We start from the raw sequence: 12,725 nt of genomic DNA on the forward strand, positions 1-12,725 counted from the left end.
TCAAGCTTATATCACCTTAACAGCCAAAACAGATAGGGCATTTACTAATAATTAATTAACTAAGAGATGGTTTAATAAACATCCTAAACCATTAGGAGATATTATTTTTAAACATTGGATAGATAAAGGACATGAAAATTTAACTGGAATAGGCAAGCAATAATGTTCACTTTTGATTATTTAAAAGATAAATGTTTAGAAGCTGAAGCTAATAGGCAAATATCAAATTATAGTCATTGCAATAAAATCTATGTACCTGCTCTTAGTAAAGAACACAAAAACATGAAGAACTTAAAAGAAGTTAGTATTTTTAAAAAGAAAGACCTGAACCAAACCATGTTAAAAAAAAATTTAAAACACATAAACCCCCAAGAAAATGCAAATGTTATTTATGTGGTGTTGAATAATACTATGCTAGAGAATGTAAGAATCTACAAGTTAAAAAATAAAGATTAAATATGTACCAAAATCTAGAAATTAATGATAAAATAGATATTGTAAGCCTTGATAGTAATGATAGTGATGTGTGTAGCATATTTGATTGTAATGAAGAACCAAACTTTTTCTCTAACGACTTAATAGACTTTAATGATATAAGATGACCAAGCAAACATATAATCTAGACATAAATCCTAAATATTTATTCGAACAGTATCATCAAGTAGAAGATTTTGAAAAATGTACACATGAGTTTGAACCCTTTAAAATAAATTTTAAATCAAAATGTGATAAACATTACAGATTTCATATAACACGGCATAGAGTAACTTGTAAGAATAATGAATTATCTTTATGTAGGAAATGTATTTTAGATCTTTATAATTTTTATTTTGAAGAAGAAAAGATAGAAAGACCAAATAGCATACCAAATAAAGATAAAGAAATAATAGAACAACTATTAAAAAGAATAAAAACTTTAGAAGATGAAGTTAATAAGCTACATGAAGAACTAAACTATGTAAAAGATATAAGAGATAAAGGTAAGACTTTAAGGATACAGGAAGAAGAATAAAATTCCTTAAATTACCATCCCCAGAAATATACTAGATGATAAAATAGAAGGATGGGGATGTAGTATTAAAATTTAGATCCAGTCCACATGCAAAAAGAACTAATATTTTTAGATAAATACCAACATTCCCAATTACTAGAAAAAGAAAAAGAGAAACAGATGAAGAAAATCCAGTAGAATTAGGAAAAATGATTAAAGATTTAAAAGAATTCAAAGATAACATAATATTAAAATATTCTCTCTCATATTCTACAAATAGAATAGTTGATTCCATACAAAGAACAATAGATCTTATTACAAAAAGAAAAAACAAAGATGAATGGAGAAGCTAGTGAAAATAAGGAAAAGAAATTAACAATTTCCCAAAAAATAACGAAAATAGAAAATGATATAGAACAAATACAAGCCACTTTGAGACAATTAGAAGTAGATATTTATTTAAAGCAACAAGAACCCATGACTTGTCCATCTGCGATGATAAGAGTGGAAATTACACAGCTAGCAGAATCTTCAGTATTCTTATCACTCTGTGAGTCATGTAACATGAACCTTACCCCATAGTTTGTCCATATGCATTATAGAAAACTGTGACTGCAAAACTAGCATGTTCATTTGCATTTTCTTTAATTGTGAAAACTATGTAAACAAATCTCTAGTAGTAATAAAAGATAAAGGTTTGTTCATCCAAATAATAAGAGTTGTGGCTACAAAACTAGTATGACCATATGTGTCTCTTGTTATGATGAAAACTAGGGATGGCAATAATCCCCAAACCCAACCCGACCCGACCCGACCCAAGTTTGACATGGAAAACCCAGTTTGATTGGGTTTCGGGTCGGATTTGGGTAAAACTCGACTAATGTAAAGCGGGTGCAAGTGCGGGTGAGGGTATAGGAATCTTGATACTTGACCTAAACCCGACCAGAAGTTCAATTAACAAATATACCCAATTATATATATTCAATTTTTTTGTTAGGGGTTTTTAAATTCCTACTCTATGGTGTTGAATTTGTCTATTTTCAATTTCTACTCTATGGTGTCAATTCAATAAAAAAAATTATGATTTTGGATTGACATTTTTAATTTTTACTTGGTATTTTAATTTTATTTTAAATATTTTTAAATAGGGTCACAGCAGGGCGGGTGTCCTCACGGGTACCCGATTACCAGTCGGGTGCGAGTGTGGGTTGGGGTTTTGAAAACCCGTCGGGTTTGGGTTCTAGTTCGAATATGGGGGTGGGGTAGCAGGTGCAGGTGCGGGTATGGCAAAACCCGTACCCGACCTGACCCGTTGCCATCCCTAGTGAAAACCTGGCTATCTCTATAACCAAAAGTATGCAAACTAGATGATTTCATAATTATAACTAAAAATTTATTCTCTTATGTAGAAATGCCTAGAAAAATTTTTACAACAACCAACATCCTTTTAAGCCACAACTAAATCTCCCCATATTTCTACTAAACTCAACCATAAGATTTAGAACCCAAGCAAATTTAAATCTACAATTACATGTCATAATAGACAACCTTTGGGCTAATCGACATGAACTAAAAAATCTCATCCCTTTACTACACACTTTAGCTAAATTATTCCACCAGACCAATGGAAAATTCTAGCATTCCCCACTTCTACCATTGTTGGAAAAACCCAGTATTAACTTTTCCTTAAAATCCCAAACCCTAGACTACATGGTTGATCAAGAAAAAAGAATCAAAACCCTGGAAACTAAAATTGCTCTAAAAATGGAAGAAGTAATGAAGATAAAAGCTCAGCTTAAAGAAATTACTGAAGAAGCAGAAGAAATGAAGCAAGTATTTATAAAAGAAAGGAGACAAAAGATAAAAAAAAATTGAAATTATTTCCAAAACCTATTGTAGAAGTCAAACAAATTATATACAAAAAAGTGATGTCATCCCAATGCCAGCAATTCATCTCTGAACAAGATATACTGCGACAATTTGTAATAGAAGAAACATTTCCTATAGGATTTGCAATAGTAGGACATGTATACAGAGAACTATCACATAAAGATGCAGAGTGCCATTGTGAAAAAGGATTCACAGAGTTAAAATGCTCATTAGACATGTCTCAATGGAGATATCAAGAAATCAAAGGTGTCCAGATGAAAGCTATAAATCTTCTTATTAGACATGGATATATGGCCAGAATTATTTTAACCAGTCCTGAACAAGTAAATTTTTTAAATGATTATTGGCAATTAATCCATCTTCTCCACAAATTCTTTAAAGCTCTTGGGCCACATTTGGATGGGAATGTTAATTTAGAATTAAATTCTATTCCTTCCTGTTACGATGAAATCCTGATGAAGCAGGACATTATATCAAAATAACTCTTCTTCACCATCATAAGCCTGACCAAGAAAAGATAATCATATTAGATTAAAAGATGTGATTATCCTAGGAGATGTCAAACAACAGATGAAACTATGGAGAGCATGTACAATCTCTACTGATTGGAAAAGGTTAGGTCCTAATATTGTTGATAATCAGCGATGGCAAATGGTGCTAGAAACAAAAGTAATGAAGGTATACATAGAAAAGTATATGTTCCCCATGAATTGTCCATTTCCAAACTTAATTTCATAAATGTCAGCTACTAAATATCACATGAAGAGGATCTATGCATGGATAAGAGAATACAGATTTGAATACTATTTAGGGTAAGCATACCCTCTGAGGAATTACTGCTACTAAGCCCGGAAGGATCTCTAGAAGGTTTAGATGTTGCCAAACAAAATCTAGACAATACGATGGAAGGATTAGGAGTAGCTCATTATTATAGTAGCGCTATTCTTATGACTCAGAGCACTCACCGTTCACTCAGTCTGAAAAATTAAACATTGCTAATCTCCTAAAAGACTAAAGAGATCTTTTTTTAGTATGTAAAGAAGCTATGTTTGTTTTTTTATGTGTAAAATAGTCTTGTAAACATGTGAGTCCCCCTATAGACCATTGTAGCAGTACTGTAGATAAAGGAGAATATATGCCCTCCCTATCATGTTAATCAAGTCCGTATCAACCACTTGGTTGCTTCTTACCGAAGCAACCTTAAGCCTTATCCAGGCCCCCTCCTTGTCCATATAAGAGGCCTTAGTGTGTTTGTAAGGACTCACAAATACCAAGTGAAATCCAAAACTTTGCCATTAATGCATCATCTAGTTTTATAACTCTTCCGTCTACATGCTTTCAATCCCCAGAGATGGGAATGTTAAGAGAAAAGATGCACTAATTACCATCGGTGAAGAGTGTTAAGTAAAGGAAGATGGAAGAGAGAGAAAGAAACATAAAGAAGAAAGATACAAAATATAAATCTTTATTTATAAGCTAACCAGTGCCAATGACCAACCAATCGAACCTCTCAACCGATACCGAAATACAAACACTAAGGAACCTTATATATACTCCAAGAGATACAAAATCATGGGCTCAAAACCACTCAAGCCTAAGGTTTTGCAAACCCCTAAACCATGGTTTCATTCCCTTGGTTTTACAACAATACAAACCAACCCATGGTTTTCCACAAAATCAAGGGTCTACCAAGCTATCACAAGATCCTGACAAGACACTGAACTCAACATCCGAAGGAGGGAGTATTAAGAGAAAAGATGCGCTAATCACCATCGGTGAATAGTCTTAAGTGAAGGAAGGCGGAAGAGCAGGAGAATGGGAGTGTTGAGAGAAAAGATGTATTAATCACCATCGGTGAAGAGTGTTAAAAGGAGGTGGGACAGAGGAAGAAGCACACAACATAAAGAATAAAGATACAAAATCTAAATCTTTATTTATAAGCTAACCATTGCTAGTGATCAGCCGATCAAACCTCTCAATCGTTACTGGAATATAAACACAAAAGAGCCTTATATAGACTTCTAGAGATACAAAACCATGGCCTCTAAACCACTCAAGCCCAAGGTTTTACAAACCCTAAACAATGGTTTCATTCCCATGATTTTACTACAGTACAAACCTATCCATGGTTTTCCCTAAAACCAAGGGTCTATAGGGCTCTGACAAGACCCTAACAAGACATTAAAAAACTTTAAAAGAATATGTAAAATAGGCTTGTAAACATGTGAGTCCCCTTATGGATACTGCAAGATAGTGGAGAATATATGTCCTCTCTATCACGTCAATCAAGTTCGTGTCGGCCACTTAGTTGCTTCTTCCCGGAGCAACCTTAAGCCTTATCCAGGCCCCCTCTTTGTTTATATAAGGGGCCTTTGTGTGTTTGTAAGGACTCACGAATACCAAGGAAGATCCAAATTTTTTCCATTAATAAATCATCTAGTTTTATAACTCTTCCGTCTATATGCTTCCAGCCCTAACCTTTACTTCATTTTGTTCTCTAGATTGTAAATCTCTTTTCCCAATGTAGCAGTATTGTAGATAGTGGAGATTACATGTTCTCCCTATCGTGTCAATCAAGTCCGTGTCAGCCACTTTATTGCTTCTTTGAAGCAACCTTCAAAGTTATCCAGGCCCCCTCCTTATCTATATAAGAGGCATTAGTGTGTTTGTAAGGACTCACGAATACCAAGTGAGATCCATACCTTTACCATTAATAAATCACCCAGTTTTATAACTCTTTCATCCACACCGTTCCAACCCTAACCTTTACTTCACTTTGTTCTCTAGATTGTAAATCTCTCATCCGAAGTTCGAAATAAGTTCAAAGGCACAACAACCCCATAGTGGTATCAGAGCTAGAGTTCAATCCTCAAAAACAAAGTAATCATCATCATTCAGGGGTAAACCCTTAACAAGGCCCCCAACATTTAGACGATAAGTTTTAGCTTGATTATATGACTTTCCTTGATCCATAGTCTTAAAAAAAACTTAAACTGGTCTTTAATATGGAAAAGAGCTGATCTACCTGGGATAAAGAGGTAAGATGAACTAAAGAGCACCAATAGTACCCACCAAAGGACATGCGCATATGAAGAATCTTGCTGATAAATAGCGTTCAAAGATTTCATTTACTGAGGGTGGTTGGGAATTTGTTAAAGCTGCAACCTTATCGACAACACTCCTTTGCATTGGGCAAGAATCAAAAGTTGAGTATGTGTTTTTTTGGGCCTTTTCAAGTTATACAGAGAATTGGGAATGTTGCTTACTAATTACAACTAGCTGAGGAGACTTGCATTCACTCAGTATTCCATGTATCCTTATTAAAGAAATATGAAGAAGATCCTCTATCACATGGGAGCACCTTACCACTTCCATCAGTATCAACAGAGCAGGATCCACCTCTACAACCTGTTGTAGTGCTTCAATTTAGACAAATTATTCATAATGGGAAGATAGTTTCATAGGCATTGGTTCAATGGGAAAATACACGGACAAAAGACAATTCTTGGGAGGACCTGGAACTTATTAGATCTCAATTTCCTTGGGCCTTGGGGATAAGGTCGTGTTTAATGGAAGGGGTGATGTTATGGCTGGTTGCAAGATGGCACCAAGCATTAAAGATTCAAAGGAGCAACACGTGAGCGGGAGGATGTTGTCCACATCAGCTGAGTGTTATAATGCAAATGAAGCGTGTGACGTGGTTGGAGAGGCATCAATTGTTTATAGAAGCAAGAGAATTAAATGGAGGAGATCTCATCTTGAGGGGTTAGTTACAGATGACAACATGGACCAATGGGGGGAAGGAGTCACAAGTTGAGAGTAGGTTAGTTATGCCTATGTGTAAAGGCATATAAAGAGGGGAGAAACGAAAGAAGGGGTTGCGAAATTCTAAAAAGAAGTGGCCTTCTGAATAGTGGTGAGCTAAGGCAGAACTCTAATGAGTAGTCACCGGCAATAAGATCGGGAGGGAAGTTAACTTCTTAGTTATCTTTCTATGTTTTCTTAGTACATTGGTGTGAACTCTAATTGAATTTGTTGCTTGATTTGGCTTGTAAGAGTCTAGAGGATGGATCTGGTGGTTTAATGATCTTGTTGAGATGAACTCTTTCTTTCTTAATTCTGTTGCATTTTATGAAATTCTCATCTAGATCTGAGTTTGAGGAGTCTTTGGATCTTGATTTTTCTTATATTGATTGAAAGTTCCATAACATTTTTTTAATAAAAATTAGTTTTAATTTAAATCAATTTTAATAGATGTTTCTTAGAGATGTTTGTTATTTTTTCTAAGACCACTGAGACCTAGTCGTCATTTATAATAAATAGATGTATTTTAAAATAATAATATAAATAAATTAAAAACACTTTATTTATACTTAAAAAACGAACATCAAATTAGTGTTAGGCGTTTGGTTCACGGAATGGGAATAGAATAGGGAATGGGAATGTGACTGTTGGGATAGAAATGGAAATAAAAATTGTATTTGATTGGAAGAATATTTCATTGAGAATTAAAAACAAAATAAGAGAGGAGCGTAACAAAATTACTTTTATACCTTTGATACGTATAAATCCAATTACATATAATTTATAATAAATAACTTTTTATTTAAAAAATATTTTGAATATTATTATTAAAATAATAATTATAATTAAATATTAAAATTAAATATCTCATTTTAATTATTATTAGATTTAATTATTTTAATTATTTATTTAAATAATTGATTTTTATATAAGTAAATCTCAACAAGAGAAAGTGTTACCACACTTTAATTATTATAATTAATAATTTTAATCAATATTTTTATTTACCTAAATATGCATAGACTCAAAAGTGTAATTTTAATAATTTTAATTTAATTAAATCTATTTTAGGGGCAAAAATGTCCTTTTTACTTGTATTATTACAATTATATATAAAATAATTTTTATTTTAATTATTAAGTATTATAAATTTTATTTCATTAAATATTCAATGAGGTAAAAGTGGCATTTCAATGGTAATACTATTTATTCCTCCTATCACACCCCGAACCCGACTAAATGGACTCGGGACGCCGACAAACGGCCGTACACCTACAAAGCCGAAACCAAGTAGACATACAAGGCCTCAAAACCTGATCCAAAACAGAACAAAGAAACAGGCTAAGTGGTTTGCAAAAACAATACAAATTTATTCAAATGCCCACGATAAACGAGACCTATTACAAGCTAATTAATTGGCGATTGCCCAACGATCCTCGCTAAGCAATTCACCATTCAACTCTACTCCTAATCTGAAAAGAGATATCAACAACATTTATGAACTTGACTAAAAATATAGTGATAATCATAATTTATCAAAATCAAAAATCAAAAATCAAATTTATTTCAAATAAACACAGATGTCAAAAACCAAGCATATATGTCCCCCAAGCAAGGCATATATCTCAATCTATAACTCCAAAATTAGAGATATTTTACTGAAAATCAGATAACTTACTAATAAATAACTTTTCTATTTTTCACCTTATCCAATTCAATCTTATGATTGTAAAAAATACTCATCAATCTTGATGTTCTGCACAGGCATCCCATCCAAGATAATTTACTAATAAAATCATATCTCATAAACTACAGGAGTATAAAATCTGAAAATTTTCAGGTCTCTTATAAGATTCTCAAATTCTCTGATCAAACTTCATGCTTCCTTTAGAAATGCCATTGAGCGCATTTACATAAATCTGATCATATCTCACAAATTACAGGGTTAAAAATTCTGAAATTTGGCAGAAACAAAGATAAAGTCATCTTCTACAACTTTCTTATGTAAATCTAAATTCAAATAAAAACTTACAATCATGAAATAAATCAAAAACAAATCAAGGCTTTATAGAAATCTTGACCGCATCACCCGTGTTTAAAGCTTATATTTAATAAAATACTTGTGAAAAAATTCTAAAATTTGTCAGTAAGCTAAATAAGACCTCAATCTACAATTTTTCTATTTTGATCTTTTCCAAATTCTGATTCTAGGTCTCCCAAAATTAAAGAGGGATCTCTACTATGCTAATATGAAATTTCTGAATCTTATCCTCAAAGAAAACAATTCAACATTCTCACCAAACCCAACAAGCATAAGAAAGAGAAGAAACAAAAATAAATCCAGATCTTACCTCAAACACTCAAATCAGCACCCATAGAGGTGAGTTCCTCATTTCTGTTGCCGGAACCATGTTGTGACAGAGAGTAGATCTCAATTTTTCTTAAACGGCCAGACTAAATCAGAAGTAGGCAGGTTTCAAAAAACTTAAAACATAAAAATCAATGGCTAAGATTAAATAACATCAACGGCAAGGATTTAAAAACTGGACCTGTCGGCAAACCGGTTGGCCAACCGGTTCACGTTCAACCGGTCCAACCGATTCAACAGTTTTCTACTTTTTAAATTTTTTTAAATATATAAATTTAAAAAAAAATCATAAATTTATAAAAAAAAATCTAGAAAAATCAAAAAATGGGGGAAAATAGAAATTTAATAAATATAACTATAAAAAAAATCAAAGCAGAACATCATCATCATGATCTCAAAACAGAACAACATGGACAACAACTTGCTTTTGAGTTGAAACAAGAACATCAAAACAATTTACAAGCTTTGGCGTTAATAGATCAAATCAACAACAATCAGATCCATAAAGACAAAAACTTGATTACCTCCAAGCATATATTAGATCATATACTTTGAAGAAAAAAGATAGCAACTTTCATCCTGAGAACCAAATAAATCATGGATCTCAAGTCAGAAATCTAAATTAAAATTCACCCGAAAATAAAATAACAAAAAACAAACATCAAGACCAGAAAACATAAAGGGAAAGAGAGATATTGTAGAGCCCGTGGATTCTCCGTTCTCACCGTCATTCTTCTTCTTCTTCTCTGTTTTGAGGCCCTCAAGCTACTATATTCTCCACCAAGAAAGTTAGAAATGGTCAAAACTGAAAAAGGGGATGAGAAGTCAGAAGTGAGAACCTTGAGATCGAGGTCCGTGAGAGATAGTTTGTGCCACATTGAAATTTTTAATTTTTTTAAACCCGGTCCGGTCGAACCGGTTCGTCAGTTCCCAGTCTAAATCCGGTTCATAACCGGTTCGATCAAGAGCCGGTTCAATTTATATGGCTGAACCGGACTGATGACCAGTTCCTGGTTGAACTGGCCGATTCGGTCCGATTTTTAAATCTTTGATCAACGGCTAGGATTAAATAGAAGTGGGGCTACAGTACTATTATTCATTCTTTACACATTTCATTCCCATTCTCACCGTTGTATATCCAAACATTAATATAAACTATTGGAAATAGAGAGAGAAGAAAAGAACGGTTTTAATAAGTTGGTTAAGAGATATATTGAATCTATTAATCATAAAAATAAATTCTTTTAATATGTTGGACACCCACCGTTGCCCTCCACCATGCTCATATTCAATTCTGTGTCGTTTAGGCGTGGCTCAAAGGTAACTAAAAAGGATAAAGTTAAATTTTAAAATTAAGCCTCCAGTTTATTTTATAAAAATTAATTTTAATTTATTTAATAAAAAAATTATTAAAGATGTTTGTTACTCTTTTAAAGACTATTAAGATTCAGTCATCATTTATAATAAATACATATGTTTTAAATTTACAAGCAAAAAGCCAACAACGAAAAAAAAAAAAAGAATGATATAGCTAAATTAAAAAATTAAAAAACAAAAAAAAAATCAACTTCAGATCAGTCTTGGGAAAAATGGACTATTGAAAATGATAGAAGGATAAAACAAAGTATTTTAATAAGTTGGTTGGGAGATATAATAATTTATTAATCATTAAATTATTATCTTTTTAAATGTGAACAAATCAAAAGTTAGTTGAATTATAAAAAATTAACTACATATTAAATTAAAAAAAAATAAAATATTAATTTATTTTACTGTTATTGGAAGACTTTTCAAAATTTTAAGACTTTAAAATTATTATTAAAAGTTTTAAAATTTTAAATTCAATGATGTAATTTTCATAATTGATAAGTTTTAACAAGAGTGATACAAAGGAGGCTAAGGATTCAATTCTCTCACATCAATGTTTAAGGATTGTGTTTGTCTACATTTATAAGAATAATAATAATTATAATTATAATTATTATTATTATTATTATTATTAGATAGGGAAAATTACTGTTTACCCTTTAAGAATTTCAAAACTTCCCCAACAGCCCCTGTGAGTTGTGAATACATCAGACAGTCCTTCCTTTATTGTTTCACTTCTTTTTTGCCCCTGCATTATGAAATTCCATCATTACCCTTAAACCTTTTTGTATACATTTTTTCATTCTTTTTGCATGTCTTTTTGCATGTACTCATTTCTTAAACAGAGAGTTCATTTCTTAAACAGAGAGCTCATTTTTTTAAACAGAAACCTCATTTCTTAAACAGAAACCTCATTTTGTTAAACAGAAAACTCATTTTTTAAACTGAAACATTGTTATTTAAACTAAAAAACCAATATTTACGTGACAAATTAATCCTGGATATAAAAACCAATTAATCTTGGTCACTCGTACAAATTTAAATAGAAACAACGATATTTAAGCACTTTTTTAAACGTAAACGCAATATATTAAACAGAAACATCAATAGTTAAACAAAGACAACTTAGCATAAAGACGGTCGTTCTTTATTATACGAAGATAACGATATTTACATTAAAAAATTAATAAGTTTGTGGAAAAGATTTAGGTTAGCATGATTACATTATAACTACAAACAAAAGAATTTAGGTTAGCATGAAGAGTAATACATTTATTCATTTCTTAAACAGAGAACTCATTTCTTAAACAGAGAGTTCATTTTTTAAACAGAGAGCTCATTTTTTAAATAGAAACCTCATTTCTTAAACAGAAAACTCATTTTTTAAACAGAAACCTAACAGAAATCTCATTTATTAAACAGAAACCTCATTTTTTTTAAACAGAAAACTCATTTTTTTAAACGGAAACATTGATATTTAAACAGAAAAACTAATATTTACATGAAAAATTAATCCTGGGTATAAAAACTAATTAATCTTGGTCACTCGTATATATTTAAATAGAAACAACAATATTTAAGCACTTTTTTAAACGTAAACGCAATATATTAAACAGAAATATCGATAGTTAAACAAAGACAAACAAGCATAAAGATGACCGTTCTTTATTATATGGAGATAACGATATTTACATTAAAAATTTAATAAGTTTGAGGGGAAAAATTAGGTTAGCATGATTACATTATAACTGCAAACAAAAGAATTTAGGTTAGCATGAAGAGTAATGCATGTACTCATTTCTTAAACAAAGAACTCATTTTTTAAATAGAGTTCATTTCTTTAAACAGAAACTTCATTTCTTAAACAGAAAACTCATTTCTTTAACAGAAACCTCATTTTTTTTTTTAAACAACAAACTCATTTTTTAAACAGAAACATTGATATTTAAACAGAAAAACCAATATTTACGTGACAAATTAATCCTGGGTATAAAAACCAATTAATCTTGGTCACTCGTACATATTTAAATAGAAACAACGATATTTAAGCACTTTTTTAAACATAAACGCAATATATTAAATAGAAACATCGATAGTTAAACAAAAACAAACAAGCATAAAGATGGCCGTTCTTTATTATATGGAGATAACGATATTTACATTAAAAATTTAATAAGTTTGTGGGAAAAAAATTTAGGTTAGCATGATTACATTATAACTACAAACAAAAGAATTTAGGTTAGCATGAAGAGTAATGCATGTACTCATTTTTTAAACAGAAAACTTATTTTTTAAACGGAACCT

The sequence above is a fragment of the Dioscorea cayenensis genome, chromosome 20 (genome assembly GCF_009730915.1).
Source record: "Dioscorea cayenensis subsp. rotundata cultivar TDr96_F1 chromosome 20, TDr96_F1_v2_PseudoChromosome.rev07_lg8_w22 25.fasta, whole genome shotgun sequence".
NCBI lineage: Eukaryota > Viridiplantae > Streptophyta > Magnoliopsida > Dioscoreales > Dioscoreaceae > Dioscorea > Dioscorea cayenensis.